Source organism: Pelodiscus sinensis, chromosome 12 (assembly GCF_052426305.1).
Source record: "Pelodiscus sinensis isolate ZL-2025 chromosome 12, ASM5242630v1, whole genome shotgun sequence".
NCBI lineage: Eukaryota > Metazoa > Chordata > Testudines > Trionychidae > Pelodiscus > Pelodiscus sinensis.
The window spans coordinates 43036525-43061767 of NC_143063.1; the positions used below are offsets into that span (position 1 = coordinate 43036525).

At 44.5% G+C, this 25243-nt stretch overlaps 1 long non-coding RNA gene across 1 annotated transcript; it reads left to right on the forward strand.

Annotated features, from left to right (window-relative positions):
- The first annotated feature begins 556 nt into the window (after positions 1 to 556).
- LOC142831049 (uncharacterized) lies at positions 557 to 23630 on the forward strand. Its single transcript, XR_016350521.1, has 2 exons — positions 557 to 675; positions 21816 to 23630. It is a non-coding gene; the product is annotated as an uncharacterized LOC142831049 (long non-coding RNA).
- Positions 23631 to 25243: the final 1613 nt, after the last annotated feature.

The following is a 25243-nucleotide window of genomic DNA, read 5'->3' on the forward strand; positions in this document are numbered from 1 at the left end:
CACGTCCTAATGCCATGTACCACAGTCAAACAGGGACTTGTCCTTAACCACTAAAGGCTTGTCTATGCTACATTCACTATGAACCCCCACCCATTGCTAATAATAGTGTTTAATAATAGTGTTGTCCCACTGGTGGCACTGATGGTGAGAGCTCTAGCATAGGGAAGGTTTCAGGTGGGCACTAACTCCACCCATAGCGTAACTACAGCACACAATGCCTAAAACACAAGCAATTGCCAGGGCTGCTCATCATGGTATAATCAATAGAGGAGCTGAACAAGTGGGAAATTTGGGGCAAAAAAAAAATCTTATGTAGAAAAGGGATAAGAAGCAAATTTTTGCTCTTAAGTGATTCTGGAGTAACTCTATTATTTTCACTCCTGATTTTTATATACAATGTGGATATATTGTATACATGTATAATACTATTAATCAGTATGGTTTTTTTTAATCTGCTTAAGCCCTATTGAGAAATAATGAAAGTGGAAAATTGAAGGAGAAGTGAAACATGAATTTCCTGCTTTCATCACAGTGGTGCTTTTTTTTTTTTTCAGGCATTGGCACTATAATATTACCCATCGTTGTTGGAGCTCCTGAAAGAGGACTGTGGACCCAACCAAAAGTCCACTGTTGGCAAAGTTGGCACTGTTCCTATTGCCTTTACTTGACTTCCAAGTAGGTTGTGTGTATGCTGTGATGCTTACGTTTACGGTGTTGAAGGTGTTCCACTCCAGTCTCCAGTCAAAGGGTCATTTCTTTAGCTGGTGTAAAATGGTGTAAATCCATTGACTTTAATGGACCTGTTCTGATTTACATCAACTAAAAATCTGGCCTAAAGTATTCCTGCCTATGTCATTTGATGCCTTGCCTGTTATGCTATTTGCAAGAGCTTTTAATAGTTAGTAGGCATTGCTAATGATGCTGCAGGTTTGGTTGTATGAGGTGATGCGAACTCTTAAGACTATCTCACTGAGCAATATGTTTTCTGAAGCTCTCATTTCTGACCCCCAAGATCACAGTATTTTAATGAGTTATATGTCCTAGTTGTAATTTGTCCAGCTGTGGATGAATATAATTTCCCTTTGGCTTCTATCTCTGCTTCTTCTGACTGGGTGGCTAAGTTTAGATCTGCTCTGGCTTTTCAAGGTTAACTGTACCCTAAGAAATAGCTGAAAGGAAGTAAATGAACCCAACCTAGTCACTTTTTCAAGAAATGAAATTGAAAAAATAAGACACACATTTTTCAAGAGATGCCGATGAGAAGCACTAAGCTCTCCATGAAAATATTGCAGTTATTGAGTCTCTAGATTCCTTATGGACATTACATTGGGCTATCAATTCCTCTTAACTAATCATTAATCCCCAGGAAATTCTGTGCACTGCAGACATTACTGTTTAATTTAAAATACTTTTGACAATGCTCATTAATATTATATGTTTTGCCATTCTCAATAATACCTCTGGTAATCCCCTCTGGGGATATAAATTGTCGCTGAAAGTTGTACTGCTCTTTCTGGACCAAATATTTCTGATATTTCTGTTGGTCAATCCTGACATTGGGGAATATGAAAATGTCAAGGACATATGAGCTTACATATCTTGCCTTTCACATAAACGTTTCCAGTAATGTGGTAGAAAAAATATTTCTGGCTCATTCACTTCTGAGGTGCACATATCAGATGCACCTGGGCTGAATTTTTGTGTTGATGTGAGGGGGAATATATATATTAACCCTTTGGACATGTCTACACTAGGAAATTATTTCAAAATAACTTCTGAAATAACTCTTTCGAAATAAGTGTTATTCCTTATGGAAAGCAGCAGTTATTATTTTGAAATAGCCAACCCATTATTTCAAAACTAGCCAATTAGCACATCATAAGATGGGATTTTCAGGCTTCTCCTCCACGTTGGTCTTCTCCCCTGAGCGTCCGGTCTCTCGCTCCGTCTCTCTCTCTCCCTCCTACTACCTACCCCTCTCTCTCAGCTCTCCTCCGCCTCCTGCCTCTCTCTCTGTCTCTCTCTTTCTCTTCTTCTTCCCATCCTGCCTCTCACTCAGGGGACCATGGAACCCAAATGGTTGCTCGCGCCACTTGCTCCCACGCGGTGGCCTGGCTGAGCAGCACAGAAGTCAGCCAAGTGCCACAGCGGGAGGTGAAGGTGGGCGGGGCGGTGACATTCACGGCCAGAGGGCGGGGCCTGGAGCCATTGTCACGCTGCACGTCACCGCCCCGCCCACCTTCGCCTCCCGCCGTGGTGCTCGGCTGACTTCTGCGCCACTCAGCCGGGCTGCCACAGGGGAGCAAGCAGAGCAAGCGGCCATTGGGGCCCCACACTGCCCATGCAGCACGGGCCGCCCAGAGGGAACAGCCAGCATTTCAGTGTTACAGACTCTCAGACACTGGGCTACTATATATATGATAAAGGGGTTGGTAATGTAGATCCCCCACTTATTATTTCGAAATAAGGGGAGTTATTCTGAAATAACTCCGTAGGGTAGACCAGGGCTAAATGTATATATTTATATATATAAAAACCTTTATGTCAGCTATTTAGTGATTTGAGGTTAAGTGAACATAACATTTGTTGCTTTGCAGCCATGGTAGGATAACACAGATTTGCTAACCCCAATATCCAGTCCAGTGAGGGTAGTACTCATACCGCTTACATCTTCACTTTAAACTGTTATGCAGTGTTGCTTTTCTTCCTACTGGAATCTGCATTTAACTGTGAGGTGGTCTCAATGTTGTAAACAGGCTGTGAGGTCACCTCTCTGTTCTTTCATTGCTGATCTCTCTCTTGGACACGCTGCACTTTATTTAAAGTTCAGCAACCTAAAAAGGCATCTTTGTTTATCTATAGTAGGGTGGGGAACGTTTTTTGGGTTGGGGGGCCACAGACCCACAGAAAAAGCTGTTGGGGGCTGCACACAAATGAGAAGCAAAAAAATAAAACTCCAACCCTCACTGACATGGCCTCCGAATGAGAAGGAGAGACCCTTCCCACATTTCCCTCACACACCAGAGCCTAGGAGGCCTCAGGCTAGTAGATTCTGTGTGCTTCAGCCCCATAGGGGGATGGCAGGAGGCCTGGAGCGCCAGCATGGATTCCCCAGTGCTGCAGAGAAGCCCCAAGCCTCGGGGGCCAGATCCAGACAAGCCAGGGGCTGCATCTGGCCCCCAGCCCTTACGTTTCCCACCCCGATCTATACGTGGAACGAGGTGTACCGGTAGTTCGGAATAGGAATCCTAGTCCGAACTACCTAGTTCGAGCCCCGTGTAGCCGCGCTACACTGGGTTCGAACCAGCGGGGATTTAAAAATGGCGGCTCCCCACTTATGCAAATGAAGCCCGGGAAATTCAAATCCCGGGCTTCATTTGCACGTTCGGTATGCATACATTACCCCGCTAGTTCGAACTAGCGGGGTAGTGTAGACATACCCTACTATATTAAATCCATTGAAGAAATGGCTGTTGAGAAATAATTGAGACAAAATAAGTCCTCCATGCTCATCATTCTTTTTCTAAACTATAGGCAGAAGTTAGCATCGAACATGTTGTGTGAACAATAAATAAAATTCTGAATCTCAAGATTGGGACAGCTGGTTCTCCAGATTCTGCTCACAATTCCTTTACAGAAGGCTTGCTTGGCATCCAGTATTTGCAGACTTCTTTGAGGGGAGAGGACCGGGGAGGGTGGGGGGGGTTCATTCTCCTGAACAGTGGGCTCAGTTTTCAAAAGCTTGGGAGAATCCAGGGTAAGGAAATCTGAGCCCGATTCAAAATTTGTTGAGTCTACTGAATGGTTTTCTGTTCTCTTCGTTGGGATTTCGCTCAGGCCCTGTAAAATCCATAGCATGTAAAACTGAGTTTATTTTAATAGGAGGAGCGTCACCATCTCTCTTCTATTGAAAAAATAATTTTGACTAATTCCAGTCCCAAAATTGCATGTTAGCAGTTGACTCTAGCATCATCTTTCTATAAAATATAAGGTCCAAATGGACCATTAGATCTTCTAGTCTGACCTCCTGTACGTCACAGGCCATCAGTTTTAATCTATTTACCACTATTGTGCGCAATAACTTGTGTCTATCTAAAGCTTCTTCACTCAGTACTCCATATATAGTGGTGCATTCACTACACTAGGCTGTGTATATTTTGGGGGGTATTTCTTTACTTAGTAAAATGAAGAGTGAAGATTAAATGGTTCCTTGGACCATTTGTCATTTACAGGGGTGGGCAAGATATGAGCAGTGGGCTGGCTGTGGCTAGGGTTACCACGTAGACCCTCCCCAAAATACCGGACACACTTGATCGGGGGGGGGGGGGGAGGACCAGCTGGGAGGGGGCAGGGCTGACCGGGAGGAAGGGGAGCAGGAAGCAGAGCTGGGGGGGTGTGCAGCCACTGGCCGCAGCCAGAGTCCAACAGACCGCGCCCCTGGCAGGTACTCCCTCTAGTTGCTAGTAGCAGCTGGGCGGGGGCAGGGGGAGTGGCTAGAAGCCACTCCCCCCACCCATCTTCTGCGTGCAACCAGAGGCTCCCAGCTGGGAGGAGGGGCCGCGATTGGTGCTGTGAGCCTCTGGTTGTGTGCAAAAGCCGGGCAGGGGGAGCGGCTGGGAATTCCAGCCACTCCCCCCACCACCACCCCGCCTGGCTTTTGCACACGACCACAGAGCTCCCAGCACCAATCACAGCCCCGCATCCCAGTTGCTCCCCAGCCCCCACCGAGTTTCCGTCCAGCACCCAGACGGGAATTCAGAAAATACCGGACATTGCACATGTCCGGTATTTTCTGAATTTTTCTACCGGACAGAGGGAGCAAATACCGGACTGTCCAGTAGAAAACTGGACACCTGGCAACCCAAGCTGTGGCCCACCAAGCCGTTTGATCTGGCCCTTGGCCTGGCCTTCCCTGCCGCTCCTCTGCCCCAGGCCAATCGAGAGCAGGGGTGGGAGAGTGTGCAAAATAATTCCCTGTTCAAAGTGGTTGCAGGCTCTGTTCCCCTGCCAGGGGCTTGTGGTGCCTAGAGAGAGTCACCAGCCATTTTGAACAGTGAATGACTTTGTGCACTCCCCCACCCCCGGGTCCTGATTTGCCCAGAGGTGGGGGGAGCACGCAGTCTCCTCCCCATGCCAGGGGCGTGCAGTGCCTGGAGGGAATCACCCCTTTCATCCAAGGCCCTGCGGCTTCCATCTGAGGCCCTGCCTTCTCTAGGGGCAGAGCTGGCCCATGACCACTACCAAAAATGGTGAAAAGGCTCTCCTGCAAAAATTATTGTTCACCCCTCATCCATTACATCCCTATACTATCAGCTAAAGTTGTTAGAAACTAGCTCGCTCTTTGTGCCTTTGTGTATTACAGAAGGATGTTCAGGGAGCATGATAATTGAGAGCTTTATCTGTCTATGCAAAAGAGAATGTGTTAGTCTCATGTCTGACTATTTTTAGATAGTGTTGATGGTGCATAATTTTCAATATTTTTAATGGAGCAGTTCTAAAATGCAAGCTTAATTTTAAACCCGTGAATGCGTGACGTTCAGATGTGGGGTTTAGATTTTCTGTACAAGTAAATAAGAAAATATAATAACATGCAATATATAAAAAGGACAAGTATATACAATGCTATTATAATGTGTTTCTCAGCTATGTCTACATTACGCAAAAGATCGATGCTGCTGCAGTTGACCTTCTGGGGTTCGATTTAGCGGTTCTAGTGAATACCCGCTCATTCAAACTCGGAGGGGTCCCCCATAGGCCTGGTACTCCTGATCCTCACAAGGAGTGAGGGAAGCTGACGAGAGTGTATGCTCCAATCGACCTCTCGCTGCGTGGACAGTGCGAAAACAAGATTTAAGATACATTGATTCCAGCTACATAATTAACAACCCTCCCGTGTAGTGTAGGCCTGGCCTTAGACATCTCCAATACACCCAATGCTGAACAGGGGAGTTTATTAATCCAGTCTAATAAGTTAGGGCTAGAGTTTGGATGGGATTTTCAGAAGCTCCCAAGTGAAATAGGAGCACAAATCCTACTGAAAGCCAATGGGATTGATACTCTTAGTTCAGCTAGGCTTTTTGGAAAATCCCATCCAGTGGGTGAAATCTTGACCTCTTTAAAATCAACTGGAATTCTACCTTTGATAAAGCTAGGATTTCACCTAGTGATTTTAAGTACAGCTTGAACAGGGGGGTGATACATAAAGTGCAGCATTTCAGTAGCTCTGGGTAAATTTGTTCATTAGACATATCTTTAAGTCACAATTCTTCCTGGCTCTTGGAGAGTAACAGTTTATTGCTGGGCTTACATTATCAGTATAGTCCTGATTCAGCAAAATACTTAAGCACTGAAGTCAATAAGATTGAAGCATGTGCTTTAATGCTTTGCTGAACTGGGGCCTATATCTGGAGGCCTACAAGATTAAAGGTTTTCCCACATGTTATCCAGCCCTGCCACACCTCTAGTACCCTTTTGAAAAAGAAAAAGAAAAAGAAAAAAAGAAAACTGGACAAACAACACCTTATATATGAATGCAAAGATAAGGTGATATACCAAAATTAAGTCTTAATACGCAACTATAACTCTACCCCTAGCGATCCAATGCCATACAATCTAGCTCTTACAATAAAGATATATTATCTTAGACACACTTTTCCACAGTTTGACTGTAAAAGAAATTGTATTAAAATATATTAATGTACATAATTGTAATTGATAAGTGCAAGGGAGCAGACATACAGTTATGTACTTTAGCTTTCTGGTTTCCTAAGTTCTGAGTGCATAACTTTGGTAAAATTAACTCACCTGTATGATGTTGTGGATTTTTTTGTTTTTCATTTTATAATCAACTAGAACTTATATTGTTTATGAATAATATATTTAAAAATGATTTTCCAAGTGATCAGTTGAATACATTATTCATAACTATTGCCCCCGTTATTTGACTAGCCATCAGACGCTAAGTCTAGACTGCAGGCTTCTTTCTGAAGAAGCTTTTTTGGAAGAGATCTTCAGGAAAAACTTCTTTTGAAAGAGAGCGTCTACATCGCAAAAGCATAACAAAAAAAGCAAATGTGCTCTTTTGAAAGTCAGTGTCCACATTCATTGGACGCTATCTCACATTTAAGCTGTGATTACTATGGATGGAGTGGCACCTGTGCTTTTTCCTGGAGGCCTCTTCTTTCGAAAAAAAAACCCTCTTTCCCATCTGCACACACCTTTTTCTGAAAGAGTTCTTTCAGAAAAAGGCTTCTTCCTCATAGAAAGATGTTTACTGCTCTCGGGAAAACCCCTCCGTTCTTTTGACTTTTTGTCGAAAGAATGTAATTGAAGTGTGGACGTAAGTGAAGTTTTTTTTTTCAGAAAAAGGACTGTTTTTCCAAAAAAACCTCTGCAGTGTAGACATACCCTTATAGACTCCATCTCAAATGAGAAATTATTTGGCAGTGCTGCTGGCAGTCCTTTTCATCCACTACGGTAGGAGTTAAACTTCCTCAGACTTATTGATGCAAACTGATTGCTTTACTTCAGACTGTTCAGACTTGTGGTATTAATATGTAGGAAACACAAACGGTGATAGGTACAGAAGACATGTAATTTTTGTTCCAAGTTACTGCATTGAACCTAGCAGAAAAAATGGGTAGGAAGCTGGCTTATTACCTCTGTCTCTTTTATTGCGTTACCATGCACAGGGATATTGCAGATAGCGAACAGGATCAGCAGTGAGGAAGCATATCAGAGGGCTACAGGTCCCAGTGCACTTGTTTCATGCATTTCATTCCTGAAGCTGGTTAAGAAAGTCTGATGGGGTTGCACATGAGCAGTGTTCCCACCTACAGCATGCTTACTTGCTGAAAGTGGAAGATAATCCATCAGCGTGTTGCCACCAGTATTGATGGTGTAACAGAGTTTGACAAGAAAGATGAAGAGGAAGTTAAGTATAACACAGTGAGAGTGGAATGATTAATGCTGCCTGCTACAACAGCTTGTCTATGTAGCTGAAAAGGAAGACGTTTCATTAGTGCGGGGTGCTGATATTGACAGATGGAAGTGAGATGTAAAGCTTCAATAGAGGTGATGATGACCGAGCTAAGAGGCTAGTGTGGGGCAATTAACATTTGCATTGCCAACAGGCAGGAAGAAAAAGACTAAGAAAGCAATTTTAACCTCACACTTCCGTGCATTTTATCTCCCTATGTGAAGATCAGGATTTCACTTCTCTCAGAGTGTTCTATCTAACTTAGCTCTCAATCCAAAAACCATACAAGTTGTCCCAATAAAGTCAATGGGACTGCTTAAGGATAGGGGTGGAAGTCTTAAATTGTGCAGTCAACCTAGGTTGTTTGGACTGACTTCATTGAGCCAAGCACAATAGTCAAAGAGACCTATATGGCGATAACTAATACGGCCATGACTACACTGTAAAATGATATTGACTTAACTTACATTGGAATGTAGCCACCACAGTTATAAAATTGCTTGCTTATGCATGCACATTTGACTTCTTGTCACGGCGGAATGCATCTTCACCAAAAGTGCTTGCATTGATTGTGCTCTTGGTGTGGGACTTTGTGGAACAGCTCCTGAAAGTCAGTAATGGTTGATTGGTAACAGTTGATATAAGTAATGCTGTCTTCAGTGATATTGCGTCCAACTAATTACATTGGCCATGACTCCACACCACCCATGGAGGTGGTGTTAACTAAATCAGTGTAGAGAGTAGGGATGTAAGAGATTAACTGGTTACTGTTACCAGATTTGCCCAATACTCTGTGGTATGCTCATTTATCAGGGTTACTCTTATGGGACCAGGGGAGGTTAACAATTCTATCAGTGTGCTGCTTGTGCTTACTTGTGCTCTCATATGGAGCTGAATTATCCCTGCTGCCAATTCCCCCTCCCACTGGAGCTCTCCTGCAGGAACTAGGTTCCTCAGGATGGGGTTCTTCCCACCTTAGCAACACACACAGACACTCACACCCGCTAACAGAGCACGTCTGAGAGGACTGGGTACTCAGCACTCACAAGCTGACCCCTCATATGTCCCTGGACTCAGCTGGCTGGGTTTAACAGCAATGCCACACTGCACCCTCATGTGCCTTTGGACTCCGTGGGCTGGATTAAACAGCACTTTAAGCTGCCATCCTCATAAGCCCCCAGGTTCAGCACCCCCTATCCCCACTTTCACACCACAGTCATTCACAGGTGAACCACACGATGAGCAAACCCCACAGGATTCTGGGCACTACAGGGATCTTTAGCTTGGGTACAAGAAGCGTTGTTGCAGAGCAAACGGGGAAGCCAAAACAACACCCCTTAGGGAAGAGTGAGTGAAAGAGAAAGAAAGAGAGAGAAGCAACCAGCTTAACAATGGAAGTTATTTAGTTCTGAGTAGTGAATAGATATAAAAAAGTTACAATATTAAATCTCAATTGAAAGTGATTACAAATGTTAGGTAACCATATAACAGTTTACAGAGGGCAGGGTCAGGAGGTTATGCTTAGAGAGATAGTTGATGGGAGGAAGAGAAAGAGAGAGAGAGAAACCTCACCACTCCATGGAGCTGGCACTGATCAGTGTTCCCAGATGATGATGGTAGCCGGGGGTCCAGAGGGCAGGAGACAAGCAGAGCAGAGCCCCCAGCACATCAGACAGGAGATGAAAAAGTCTCAATGGAACTGATGCAGTTTAAGTCCAGGTATCAGAACAGTTTTTCTTGGGGCAAGGATAGGCATTTTTATAGGGATAGTTCAAAGAGAAAGAGGAGAGACAATAGAGACTGATCACCCCTGGTTATGGGTGATGTTCCTTGAAGGAGCTCACAATACAACTAGGCAGTTTCAGTATTTTGGATGTCAATAGGATCGTTACTAGAATTGGTCTGAAAATGACTAATTTGGGTGTGAGCAGGCCTGGGTTCATTAGCATCTGGAGCAGGGATTTCCCATCAGGCAGTGCTTCTCTGCTTTTGGTATCCCATAGTTCACTGCCGTTCCTGCCTTGGAAGAGCTGGTCTCCATTCTATATGCTAATGAGTTCTAGCTTCAATGCAGATGAGGCTGGGGTGTTTCCTTAATTAGTTTAGGTGTGTCTGTCCTGGCCTTTTCCTTGCTTTGTCTGATTCCAGCAAAGGCTTAGGGGAAGAGGAGGAGGAGGGATGGTGTTCCATGAATGTCACTCCCTGACTCCCAAAAGCACAGGGCTCATAGGTAACATTACCCAGTAAGCAGGGGGCTTAGCAGCCTGCTTAGAAGGTAACTGGCCTAGCCAACTAGATTCTGTTTGTAGCCCACCCATTGCTTTTAGCTAGGGCCAGAGCACTCAGCACAGCAACTTCCCCCCACCACAGTGGGGCCAGGGCACACAGCAAAGCCAGAGTAGGGGCCAGAGCAACCATCATTGCCCCTGAGTGTGGCACCACCACCAGGCAGATTTGAACCTGAGCCCTCTAGAGCTTAGCATAGGAGCCTCTACCACTTGAGCTATAAAGCCAGCTGGCTCTCAGCCTGGGCTGTAGCGGTCCCTTGTTCTTATCTGTTGCTGTATGTGGTCCAAGTGCCACTACACAGGATAGTGAACTACATTGGGTCTATGGCTACACTACAAGCTTTTTCCGGAAGAGGAAATGCAAATGAAGCACTCATTTGCATATGTTGCACTCTCATTTGCATTTTCTCTTCCGATCCTTTTTGCAGAAGAGGTTTTTGCACAAAAAAGCACTGTGTAGACGGCGCCTTTCTGCACAAAACCCCCCTTTTGCGCAAGAGCTCTTCTTCCTCATTTTTGAGAGGGGGTTGCTCTGGGGTTCACAGGTTAGACCTAGCCTTTAACTGGTTAACATGTTAAATGTTAAATAACATCCCTAGTAGAGAGGCTCTTAACTTTGGAGGGAGCCATATTTAAGTGAAGACACTTCCACAGCTAGGTCAATATAAGATATCTTATGTCAACGTAACTGTGTAGGGTAGTGTTGAGCAGGCCTCAGACCCTGTTCTGAATCCAGTGGGACTCGCACATGGGCCTTTTACGTCCCATACTCACCAGCAGGCTATTGGCAGCTTGGGAGGAGAAGTGCCTGGTCTCTCTCTTCATTTACAAACCATTACAACAAGTCTCAGTTTCATCCTGCTGTGGAATGGGGAAAACTTTTGAAATCTTAAATTTGCATCGGAAGGGAAAACAATTTCCTGCCCTGCTCTGCTTGAGACATGTCGAGCTTTGGGCTCCTTGTGATGCCGTGCTTTGTGCTAATGTACCAGCTGCACAATGAGTGTCTCCTTGATTAAGCCTGCCTTGATTTAAATAGGCTAAGCAGAAGGAATACAGATGGCGTTTGCCGTGCTCCATTCTGAGAGACTCGCCCTGCCTTGCCAGGAGAACAAGCAGCAGAGCTATTATCATCCAAGCGGTGCTAAGATGTGTGATTTAGGTTTCTCAGGTCTCTGCCTTTTACACTCTAATAATAGAAATCATTAGGAATCCATCGAAACATTCCATTTATTATAGTAAACTTTGATGGCTAGTGACATTAAGTGCTGTTATGGGTCCAGACCATGATTACTGGCAAGCACAGTCCTGTTCCAGCTGAATGAATGTGCAATAATTCAAGTGGATAAAGTATTTATCTGTCAGGGCTGCTGAATAAGGCTCAGGCTCTCTGGAAAGACAATCTCTGCTCCAAAGTCCAGGGCATTCATTTGAATGCAGGGATGGAAAAGTGGACTGGTAGAGCTGCAACTATGTGGGGTGTCTGGAAGTAAACCAGGAATAGCTTGGGATGAGGCTCTTGGGTTTTGATAAGCAGCACTTATACGTGTGGATGTTATTTGAACTTCCCCAAATCCCTTTGCTTCTGGTAATTGCTTGATCTGGGGAAAACCTGCAGAAGCCAGATTTGCCTTGAGAACATTTGCATTTTTCTGGGGTGATGGTTTATGCATCTAAGCCACTAGTGTGAAATAGCTAGGGCCTTCATTTAGCAATGCTAGCGTTGTGCCTCTCTGGAGGGAGAAGCAGGGATGTCTTTGACCAGAATAGAACTGATGTAAGGGCCATAAGGCCTTGGGAATGTGGAGGCACTATTAAAGTTTTTGGGTATAGAGGAGGGGTGGGCAAAAGGGCCTCCGCCTACTCAGAGCCTAGGGGCAGTGGGAAGAGCACGAAGTTTTTGCCGCCCTGCCCCCGCCCTCCCTGGAGCGTGTGGAGCTTAGAAACGCCACATGCTTCTGGCAGGGCAGGAGGAGACTTTGCATGCTCCCCTGATTGGCCTGGGGGCAGAAGGGAGAGTGTGCAAAGTCTCCTCCCACCGCCAGGGGCATGGGTGCCTAGGAAGAACCTCTGGGGAGGGGCAAAGGCTTCATGTGCTCCCCCACCGTCAGACTAATCGTGGTCTGTGTGTGGGGAAGAAGGGAAGTGTCCTGGCCCCACCCCTTCTGGTGCAGCCTGGCGCCACTTCAAAAATTTCAGAAGTGGTCCCCAGTAAAAAATTGTTGCCCACCCCGGTATAGAGTGAGCTGTTCCTTTGCCCTCGCTTCCGTTTTCTTCATGGCATCCTTTCCAAGTGACAGAACTAAACCTGCATTTCCCTCAGAAGGAAATCCCATCTTGCTTTTAAGGTTACAACACCCAGAGCCAGCCCAAGCTACGGGCTGACCAGGCTACCGCCCGGGACACCCCATTGTAGGGGGCGCCGCGCGGGGCTGCCGGGCTGGGTGGGGGCGGTGCCACGCATGCTCCACATGCCCAAAGTGGTGCCATTCATGTGCTGGGCGCCCGGGGGTAGAGCCATGCATGCGTTGCCCTCCCGGGGGTAACGCCGCGCTCCCGGGGCCCCGGGGCGCACAAATGGCTTGGGCCAGCCCTGATAACACTCCCTTCTCACCTTCCATTGGTTGGTGGACCCAGTTGCTAGCCTGCAAAAGCTGTCAGCCTTGCCCAGGTCAAGCTGTGGCCCTTACTGCAGGGCCCTTTTTATTTTCCATCAGACAAAACAAAAAAACAAAACCCAATAACATTGCCCTATTCAGAATCCAGATTGTGGGTCTTCGAGCATCCAACATCTTAATGGTCAGGGCCTCTGACTAAGGGGAAGGGTGTGTGTCACTCAATCCACAGGGCCTGCGTGTTCTGCTGTCCCAAGAAAATGGTCCCTCTACCCGTCCCCTACTTCCCTTTAGAGCTGAGCTATCATTAATATTCCCCCACTGGGAATGATCAGACCCAGTCACTTGATAATTACCAGCACCTGCAGTCTTGATTCTCCTCCAGAAGAGGACTGGTTGCCCCACAGTCCTCCTGACTCTGAAAGGGTCAGACCTCCTTGTTGTGCCACTGTACCACCTCTGCATGGCCAGCTGAGCTTGGGCCCTGCTATAGACTATTCTCTGGGATCTTGTGACCAGTATGTACATAACATAAGAATGGCCATACTGGGTCTGACCAAAGGTCCAGCTAGCCCAGTGTTCTGTCTTCCAACAGTGAAAGTACAGTAACTCAGCACAACTTTTTCAAAAGAGGTATAATTTGCATGTCCCTCAGATATATCTTCATCAGAGAGAGAAGAGTGAAAATAAGAGTCTAAAGACACATTGTCTTACTTAAACTTAGCCTCCTCTGCCAGTTGAATGGGTCCCACTTGACCCAGGCACCCCTCAGCTTTGGAAGACTAGTTGAAATAAGGCTTCATACTACACCTTCTGCCTCTCTCAACCCCAGTCAGTGTATCCCCCTCACATCAGTCTTTTAGGGTGCGTCTACACTGCAGCATTTTTCCGGAAAAAGGCTGTTTTTCCAGAAAAACAATATTTGCATACACACTGCCATTGAGTTCTTTTGACAGAAAGTCGAAAGAACGGAGGAGGTTTTCTAACAGCGGTAAACCTCATTCTATGAGGAAGAAGCCTTTTTCCGAAAAAGCTTTTTCGGAAAAAAGGATGTGAACACAGAAGAGAGATTTCTTTCGAAAGAAGAGGCCTCCAGGAAATAACACAGGTGCCCTGGCGGCCACTCGGTCCAGACTAATCAGAACTTAAATGTGAGATCATGTCCAATCAATGTGGATGCTATCTTTCGACAAAGCACATTGCTTTTTCATTGTGCTTTTGCTGTGTGGATGTTCTCTTTTGAAAGAAGCTTTTCTGGAAGATCTCTTCTGGAAAAGCTTCTTCCGAAAGAAGCTTGCAGTCTAGACGTAGCCTTATTTATCCATTTGAATGTTCCTTTGTTCAAGAGTTCCCACCCAAAGACACCATGAGGTTTTGAGCCTTGCTCCTGAACCTGGCCAGACTAGTCCAAGATCCAGTTCAAATTGTGGGTGGAAAATTGGTTTCTTATTGTATCAGTCTTGGTTCTACCGTACTTATTCTAAAGTTACTCTCATGTGCCTGGCTGATGGAGACTGGACATTTACCGATGTGACAGCCTTGGGTGTGAATTCAGAAAAATGGGAACATGCCGATATCACCCAGGGTTGGAAATTCAACTATTGTTTTTCTTTAGATACGTAAAAGTGAACAGAAGTGTTCATGCTACAAGCTACTTTATTCCTCTGGCTCCTGATTGTCAGTTTTGCCCAGGTTTCACTGACTAAAAAAATTGTCAGGTGGAAACTAAGATGACTTCATATCACTTTCACATTTCCATACCTGCTAAGGGATGCTCTAAGCTACGTACAGGGGTCACTGTCTGCAGGAGCACATCCTTCTGGTCAGGTGTGAGATAGCAGCTGACTCGCCATATTGCATCCCTTGCCAATGGTCACTCCATCACAGCAGTGGGATCTTTTCTCACAACTTGGTCTTCCAAGTCCGGGTCACCCTTCAGTCCACCCCTTCCAGGGTAACAGAGTTCAACCCAGCTTTAGACAAATGACCTTGTAGCTGGTCTTCTTTGTGTCTCTGCACTTCATAGTCCTCACTCCCCTTGTCTGAGGGAGTTTGCCCCACCTTCCTCAGTGGCTGGTAAGGGAACCCAGGCCTTGTCTCTGCTCTGGGTTTCAATTCAGGGACCTTGTAGCTAGCAGCCAAGGTCTACTCCGTCAGGCTCCTTGCTGGTCCCCCGCCTACCTTTCTACCTCTTATATCTCCCCTCCCCCGCCCGAGAGTGATGGCAGCCTCTTTCTTCCGTACTTCCCGGCTTTATCATCACTACCCATCCCCTCCCCAGGTGTGCTTCCTTATCAGTTAAGCCCTTTTTTCTCTCACGGGCGCTGCCAGGAATGTTAAGTGGTCTCACAGGCCCACATCCCTTCAGGGCATTTGTAGGACACACACCCTATCTCAGTTCCCAAGTGGGCATCTACCAAGTCTAACCACAGCCCATGGGTGCGCTCAGCATGGCTATTTTCTCTGCAGCATGTCCTCTGTACTGAGGGCTGCCGGGAGGAGAAGGGGTAAAATCACTAAACTGGCTTTACCCAATGCCACGCACATTTCCTGGTGTCCAAGTGTCCGAGTTTTACGGTGCCCTCCCACAAAGTGCACAGCACCTTTAGTCGTCATTGAAGCCAATGGCTGTTGCTGAATGATGACAATTTGCAGATGCTCAGCACCAGGCAGAATGGGGCTGCTATGTTATAAAGGAGAGACATGCCAGCACAGGGCTTTGGTTGTGGAGTAACTGGAGTAAGGGAATGAAGCCAAGCAGTGGCAGGATCGGTTATCATAACAGTTATTATAAAAGCTATGCCCACAATTGGCTTTTAATCCACTCATCTCACTGGACCCACATTTCCCCGAGTGGTTCAGTTGTTCATCTCACAGTGACACTGAATCGCTTCTGTTCCCCGGATTGTTCTATCCTACTCTACCAAAAGAATCTGAGTGTCCAACTGCTGCATGTATAACCATTATTTGCCATCTTTTACTATTTTTAAAAGCGGGCCAGAGCTCTGGATTCTAGCTAAAAAGGAAATCAGACACACTCAAACAAATCAACAACACTCAAAGTTTGTAAAGTGATTTGTACAGTTCCAATCACATGAGTATTTTGTAATTCAAATCCAGCCGAGCATTAATATTTAATAGCTACATTTGCAGAAGAGCCTGCAAGAAGTCATTACAGTTTTCTTTAGGGCAAACTAACACAGGAACTACTTATGAATCTTTTTTAGGAAATCTGTCGAAATGGCTGTGATTTATACCCTGCTGACATAATCGCCTACTTTTCAAGGCAATAGATTTTGCCCTGCATTTGTTATCCCTCTTTATATTTCATGCTCATGGGGGTGGGGTAGTCCATTTTTTAGGCCAAACAGAAGGAGGGAAGAAAACTTTCTGAATGTTTAAACATTGTAAGGAATATAGTGCAGTTCATTTTCTTGACATTTTGTTTATTTAAATTGTGATGCCTTTCATGTAACTATTCACATTATTGAAAGTGGGTCAGTTTGGGCAAAATCTAGCATTCAGTCTGGACTGAATGGTCCGTTTATCTGCCGAGCAGGTCTTTACTACATATCCTACCCTACCCTCAAGCCATTGACAATAATGTAGAGCCATATTTGTAGGTAGAGGAGACCTAACTCTCAACCTACCACTACCTTGTTTGAGGACACAGTGGGTATGTGTAGACTGCATCCCTCTGTCAGCAGAGGGATGCAGATTAGGCAGGTAGACATTGCAAATGAGGCAGGGATTTAAATATCCCATGCCTAATTTGCATAAAAATGGCCACCATGTTCTGCCGACTCAGCACTTAGTTGGCAAAAAGTGGCAGTCTAGAGGGGGATCTGTTGAAAAAGAAAGCCTTTTTCGACAGATCCTTTATGCCTCCTGGAAGGAGGTTTACAGGATCTGTCAAAAAAAGGCTTTCTTTCTCGACAGATCCCCCTCTCAACTGCTGCTTTTTGCTGACAAAGTGCTGAGTCGGCAGAACGCGGCAGCCGCTTTTATGCAAATTAGGCATGGGATATTTAAATCCCTGCCTCATTTGCAATGTCTACCTGCCTAATCTGAATCCCTCTACTGACCGAGGGATGCAGTCTAGACATACCCAGTGTGTGCCAAGGACCCAGAAACGGGGGACATGTGAAACTGAAACATTATGCAGGCATTACCAGGTACTATGGTGATGGATATTCATTAATAGGACAGGAAATGTAAAGTGCAGTGAAATTCATTTCCTTAATGTCATTTGTGACCAGTTCGGTCACAGAGATCCCCTTCAGACTGTCACCTAATGGGCTGATCATACCACTGAGTCCACCCGCCTGCCCTCAGGGCCCCCCCACCTTCTCCTGCTGAGTCAGAATCTCCAGACTACCCCAGCAAAGGCACAGAGTAGGCGTCACAACCCACAACTGAGGAACAGATGCTGAGAGCAGCTTAGCTTTGGGAAGGCTCAGTCACAGGGACTTGACACAGCATCCAGGAATACAGACCCATTGGGACCAGAAGCCCAGATAAATCCGTCTTACTCTGCATAAACGTTTTATACAGAGCAAACTCATAAGTGGTTCATTCTTTTTATCAACACAAGAGAAAGATGTATAGCTGTTGTGTCCCCTCTCCCGCCTGGTAACAATTATTTATACTGGGTTTAATAATAAACAAAAGTGATTTTAATAAATATAAAAAATAGGACTGAAGTGGTTGCAAGTGATAACAAACAGGTCAAAGTGAGTTACTATGCTAAAATAAAATAAAACACACCAGCTAAGAAACATGTTACATGCAATTTCTTACCTTAACAGTAGTTCTAATAATCTTTTTTTATAAGCTTATAATTCTTCCTCCTGTTCAGTCTTAGAAGTTTCCAGCAGTTATCTGGGCGGTAAGTGGGGGATGTGTTGGTGTCTGGCAGCTGCCCACTCCCTTATTGCTTTGTTTCCTGATTAAAAATAGATTTTTCCCAAGGCAAGAATCCTTTGTGTTTAATTTCAGCCCTTTCTCACACCCCTGAAAACGTACCATATTCAAAATGGATTCCAACATCAGGTGACCTGGCCACATATCTTGGCAAGATCAACCATAGTCCAGGCTTACAAGCAAAGCAAGATTATTCACAGATTCTTGTCATGAGTACCAAGCCATTAAGTTCCTTGATAACTACTAATATACTTAATTAGCACATCTAGATTTATAAACAGGTTTACATTTATATTTCTAACATCAAATACAGGAATGATACATGCACATACATAGGATACACACATTCAGTGGATTACAAGCTTTTCAATGACAGGTTACATGCCACATTTTGCATAAAGCATACTCGAGTTAAGCATATTGATAGTCAAAAAGTTATTTCCATAAAATATGAGGGTGGAGTATCACTTCAGTTATCAATAATAAGTTCAGGATTCTTTGTTTCTGAGGTCTATAATTTTCCATAATAAAAGTAGAGAGGCCACCAAATTTGTGTTGAAGATGGGTAACTTTGGAACTAAAGTTTTGTCCTATGAAATGAAGGATATTGGAGAGAGCTGATAGATACTGAAATCTGCTGTCAAGTTCTGGAAGAAGGATTTTATCTTTAAGAGTCTTTCTTTAGTTTAGTTGATTAACCCTGAAAGATGTGTTCTTTAAATGGTGACTTGCATTTAGAACTAGATACCTTAGTGTTTCCCCTCCAGAAACTTCTCTTTATCTCTTCCTGGAGAAAGTCCTCCAGTGTGAAGAAAGCTTAGCAGATGATCACAATTTCAAGCCCCCCAATTCCATCTGCTCATCCTAGTCAAATGGCTTTACTCTATCCCTCCTGACTTGGCCAGGGCATAGAATGACTGTATTGTGTTTTGCTTGAACTGAGCACCCAACTTCATTTATTTCTTGCTCCTCTTCTGCCTGTCACTGGAGGTCAAGGTTGCTGCTGTTCCTTTGAGAAGGGACCACTGCAAAGTTACCCCTAAAGAGAGCTTACAACTCAAAGTGCCTTCGATAAAAAGTTCATTTGCCATAATAAAAGGGGAGAATTTAAAATGATAAATTGCCTCTCTTTGGTCCTCATTTGGGGAGCACAAAAATTCTATGGGGTACAGATAAAATTTAGTCTTTAAAAGCCCATTCCATGGGCTCAGCCTCTTTTTCTCTGGCTCTCAGCTTGTCTAAACCTCCATATTTTACTGTCTGCAACTCTGATCCTTTCCAGTATGTCCTCCTCTCTCCCCCTTCTCCAAATCTCTGGGCACCCCAGTTTGCTTTGGGAGTGATCACTCACTGTGTTGGGTGAATACCTCTACCCATGTGATCAAACAGGTCCCCTGAAAAGCAGTTCTTGATATCTGTACTCACGCTGACTAGTATCTTATGGCCGCAACCAGCCCCATTGAAATCAATGGGATGGATGTTGAAGGGAGGTGGTTTTCTGCAGGAGTAAGGGTAGCAGATTTGGGCATTTAATGTTTTCCCTCTTCCCCCCGCTAAGTCATTAAGCCTCCTCTCTCTCTCTCTGTGGTAATCATTACTCATTTATAATTGTAATGATTTCCAATCACTCTGTCACTCTGCCCCTTGAGAGTCCTCAGCATGAAGACTTAATTGCTCATCAGCCTGGGTTGTAACATTCCTTCACTACAATCAAATTATAACATCATCTAGCAACCGTGCAAGAGAATAGCATGTTTCTCTACCACAGAATTTAAGTCTGATACGTCATAGAGGCCTGATAGTCCAGCAAAACTCGATAGTTTCCCCGATTTTCACTTGCTCCAGATTGACTTTTGGTTTAACAGCCAGAAATTAGGATTAGTTTATCACTTATAAATTCACTGAGTGAGTTCCTAATGGACACTGTACAAATGGCACTTTCGTTATCTAAAGCGAAGCATCTTACATCCCCTGACACTAAAAGAAATAGCTCAGTGAATTCCTCCTGGTCAGGTATTTATTATTCCTCGAAACCTACTGCCTTCAAATGAGCACCCCCTGGTCCCACTTCATGTTCCGGAGCAATGTGCTTCTGAGCACCTCAGGGCCGGCCCACAACATTTTGGCACCTGAGGCGGGGAACTCAAATGACGCCCCCATGCTTGGGCCAAAACTTTGAAAGGTCTCAATTCTGCCTTCTTCCTGTTCTACTCCTCTCATGGTACTACTCTGCTACCTACATATGCACCAGCAATGGACACAATTTTTTACACTCTGAGTCCTAGTGATGCCCCACTGAGTCTGGCACCTGAGGTGGCCACCTCAGTTCACCTCATGGTAAGGCCAGCCCTAGAGCACCTACTGGCTCACTGTCCACTATGGAAAATTGTCAGCAATGTTAAAACAACAAGGAGTCCCATGGCCCCTTAGGGCATGTCTACACAACAGGGACAAAGCCAAAATAAGCTACGCAACTTGAGCTACGTCAATTGTGCAGTTGAAGTCGAAATAGCTTATTTCCGCTTTTGGCACTGTCTACACGGCAGGAAGTGGAAGGAAGAGCACTCTTCCTCCACCTTACCTTACCTCGTAAAATGAGGGTTACAGGAGTCGGAGTAAGAAGTCCTCCAGCTCGACATTATTTTGACATTATGTCGAAATGACTGCTTGTAGTATAGATGAGGACTAGGTAGACACTGCTATATAGACATACTCCTAGAGTATGTCTACACAACAACATTATTTTGAAATAACTAGCATTATTTCAAAATAACTTAGTCCGTGTCTGCACAGCAGGCAGTTATTTTGACATAATGTCAAAATACTGTCAAGTTAGAGGACTTCTTATTCCGACTCCTGTAACTCTCATTGTACAAGGAGTAAGGGAAGTCAGTGGAGGAGTGCTCTATTTCAAAATAAGTGCTGTGTGGATGCTCCCAGTTTCAATATAATTTTGAAATAAGCTATGCAATTGACATAGCTCAATTTTTGTGCAAAAGATTTGCTTTTGCGTAAAAGCGTCCATGCCAGTGTTGACGCTCTCTTGAGCAAGAAAGCTCCAATGGCCATTTTAGCCATAGGGCTTTCTTGCACAAGAAATTGATGTTACCTGTCTACACTGGCCTCTTGCGCAAGAACACAAGCAGGAGCAGGAGCATCAGAGTATTTGCACAAGAAGCACTGATTTCATACAATAGAACATCAGAGTTCTTGTGCAAATACTCGCGGCCAGTGTAGACAGGTGGCAAGATTTTGCACAAAAGCAGCTGCTTTTGTGCAAAATCTTTCCAATGTAGACACAGCCGGTGTGTGTGAAAGTACCTGTCAATTGTAGGCCCAGCGCTAATGAGGCTAATTAAGCGGACTGGAAGTCTCCCAAGTTGGGCGAGATAATCTTTTAGGGTATGTCTACACTACCACCCTAGTTCGAACTAGGGTGGTAATGTAGGCAACCGGAGTTGCAAATGAAGCCCGGGATTTGAAGCACGGAGTCCACATTGGCGGACATTTAAAAATGGCGGCGCCCGGCTTTATGCAAATGAAGTCCGGGAAATTCAAATCCTGGGCTTCATTTGCAACTCCGGTTGCCTACATTACCACCCTAGTTTGAACTAGGGTGGTAGTGTAGACATATCCTCAGTGACAAACTTCTAGTGAAAGAGGCAAGCTTTTAAGCTGTACAGGAACCAGAAGAAGAGCTCTATGTAGGTTAAAAGCATAAGATGTATTACCATCCCCACCTTGTCTCTTTACCTGGGAGATCACCACATCTCAAACCCACATGCACATGCTTACCAAGGTAAAAATTGACAGTGAACTTTTGAAAAGTAGAAAACCCAGACAGCTGCAGGTGTATCTGCTTCAGTAGAGAAAACAAAATGAAATTACACTTTAAAAGTAAACGGCTTGTTTGGCTTAGTGTTAAACCTCCGGCCATCAGCTAGGCCAGCCTAGCACATTGCGTAAAGCATGCACATGTTTTTCAAAAAATATTTTCTGGCTTCCTTCCAGACCCTGCTCAACCATCCCTGCAGACTGTGTGCCAGGTGGAGATGGAGCTTAAAGAGGGGAGAAAGACAGCTCAGACATGCAGCTGATGAGGAGAGGATCTGCCCTAAGAGCTCCTGCAGAATCGTGCTGTTTAACAGAAGGAAAGTATAAGTTATGTTTTGAAACTCCTGGTATCATAAAAATGCCTGGCATCCTCAATGGACAACTGTCCCAAATTGTGCTTTGAAATCCAGGTCTGTTAACATTAGTTTTCATGTAATGTGAGAAAAGTTTGTTATGAGATTTAACTGCATAACCACCGGAAAGTAGAGCAGCAATTGGATACCCAGCACAAATGCAGCATCATGTTTAGGGCCCAAACTGTCAGCTAAAGAGCTGGGTTATATATGTGATGAGACCATGTGATTTGTTGTAGCACCAAAAAACTCATGTTGTAGTAGGCAATTAATTCATATCTCAGGAGTACAGTGATTTTGAGACAATGCCATTAATTATCATGCTATGCAGCAATATAACAAATTGAAGACTTCTTCAAAGTTATTATCTAGTGAGCACAAACCAAGAAAGAACCAATAGAGTCCGGTGGCCCCTAAACACTATTTTATTATGGAATAAGCTTTTTGTGAATTACAAATCACTTCCTCAGATGCATGAAGTGAAAGAAACAGAGGATAGGGATACAGAGATGGGAGCGTTACAGCAGCACTAATTAAATCAGGGTGGATATGGCTCACTTCCAACTGTGATAAGAAGGTGAAAATACCTAAAGGGGAAAATTACATACTGCATTGAGAGAGCCATTCCTAGTCTCATATTAAAATTGATATTAGGGTGCCACCAAACTCCTTGTTTTGCTGAAACAAACTAACAACAACTCTCTGAAACTGTCACCAGGAGGAAACTGACGGCGTAGCAGACGGGTACTGAAATCAGATCTCTGCAAGAAGTAATAGATCGGTCAGGCGATGGGTTTTGTTTCTGACTCTGCCATTGCCTGGGTTGTGCGATGTTAGGGAGAGCGCTTGGGGCCACATTCTTCCCTCAGTTCTCATTTAGACAACCAAAGAAAATGGCAGATTTCCAAAAGCACGTGGTAGCCAACAGCTCTGACTGTTCTCACATTTGACAATCTGGCTTCTTCGTGGAGGTACCTGCCTGATGTTCAGCATCTCCCTTCAGACATGTTGAATGTGGCTGGGCATATAAACCCTGCATTAGAACCAAAGAGGTTAAAGAGCAGGGCTCAAAGGATCCTGCTCAGCCGCACCTGCAGACTGGGCGCTAGCTGGAGATGGAGCTTAACAGGGAGCCGGACAGCTCAGAGGAGGACCAGGTGGGGAGGTGGATCTGCCTTAAGAACCATGCTGTCAAAAGGAAACATCAATACCTTTTAAAAATCCTGGCTAGGGTTGGACACTTGGGGGGGATCAATAGCTGAACCCCTTTCTTCCCAGCCATCCTGCTCCACTGTGGGAAGATAGGCCTGAATGGATCATCTGACCAGAGGGTTGACTCCACTCCCAGCATAAAAAAGACAGACTGACGTAAGGCATGGCGATGGTCTAAGGGAAAAGACAGGGTGTGGTGTCTAAAGAGCTGGTCTCCATAACCATTAGGCCAGTGTTTCTCAACCATTTTGTATAAAGTACCCCTTTTTCAAAAAAAAAGTATAAGTACCTGCAGTTCCTAGTTTTCAGACACACTAAATTTTTGTCTACTGTTGAAACATGTTTAAACAACTTACTCGTTGCTGGGCATGTGATGAAATTTTTGGGTGTAAAAAGTACAAAAATAATAAAGCGTGGTAAAACTTAAAACAAAAATTCAGTTTTCTCCAAATTCCAGTTGTGTTGATGTACAACCCCCCCCCCCCCCCGACTTCTCTCGAGTATGCCTAAGGGGACTCATACCACTGCTTGAGAAACACTGCAGTAGGCCACCGGCAAACACTGGCCATCACGCTGAACCACTCCAAATGCAATCAATAAGAGCACCTCTGAAACTCAGGCACTGAATTCTCTGCTCTTCCGCTTCCCCATCTACAAAAAGGGTATGATGTATTTGATGTATTACTTAGCCCTCCACCCCCATTGTAAAATGCTTGGAGCTCTACATATGAAAAGCAGCATGCATGCTAAGTTGTTATTTTTGCAGACACACACATGCTACTGCAGATCTATGTGACAAAGGGTTTTCTAAAGAGATTAAAGGTTATGGTTTTAATGTATTCTAATAACAAACCACTGGAGCAAGTTATTTATATGAATACTTAGAGGCTTTCAGAACTCTGTTAGCCAAAAAGCAGGCAGGGGATATTCTCTATCTGAGAATCTGATGAACTAGGACTGTCAGATTTAGTGAAAACAGAGAAAAATATATGCTGAATAATTCTTTGAGTTTCTCTCAGGGTACGTCTACCCTAGCCCCCTAGATCAATTTAGGGAGGCTAATGAGGGTGACTGGAATTGCAAATCAAGCCCGGGATTTAAATATCCCGCGCTTGATTTGCATGTTCCCGTCCAGTTGCCATTTTAGAAATTGACTAGCCCGAAGTAACTGCCCGCGTCTACACACAGCAGTGAAATGGGATACCGATTTAAAGCCCCTAAACTGAATTAGCTGGTAAACCTCATTGCAGGAGGAATACCAGCTAATTCGAGTTAGGGCTTTACATCAGAATCCCGTTTCACTGCCGCGTGTAGACGCGGGCAGTTACTTCGGGCTTGTCAATTTCTAAAATGGCGACCGGCCGGGAACATGCAAATCAAGCATGGGATATTTAAATCCTGGGCTTGATTTGCAATTCCGGTCACCCTCATTAGCCTCCCTAGATCGATCTAGGGGGCTAGTGTAGACATACCCGCAGTGTTAAAACTGATTCTTTGTGGGACTATAAATGGTCCTTAATGTTTTCAGGACTGTAAATTTTTGTGTAGAAAGGTAAATAAGAACTAGAGCCATTTTGAATTGTATCATTAAAACAAAATTGCATAGCGTCAGAAAAGTCTCACAATGCCAAGACCTTTTGCAATCCAATTCAGCATTCCCTTTTCATTTTACAATTCATTCTGGCCTTCCAGTCAGATATCTTTACTGGGACAGTAGTATGGAGGGCTTAAGTGACTTGCAACAGTCCACAATTAAAGTCTGTGAAAAATCAGAAACTGAATGAAGAAGTTCTGAATCCGGATGGTTCTAAGCAATAGATTATACTCTGGCATATTCCTGGCAACTTTTTAAGCCATATAATAACAAGAAGTTGAAGTATATGAACACTGCTCATGCACTACAATTGTCTACGTCTCTTCTCAATTCTCAAACTTGAAGCTGCAAACAAATCTAAAAGAATGTGCAGATAGTGACTTTTATTGTCTGATTGATTTATAATGAAAATATATGAAATCCCCCAAATTCTGCAGTTCTTTTCA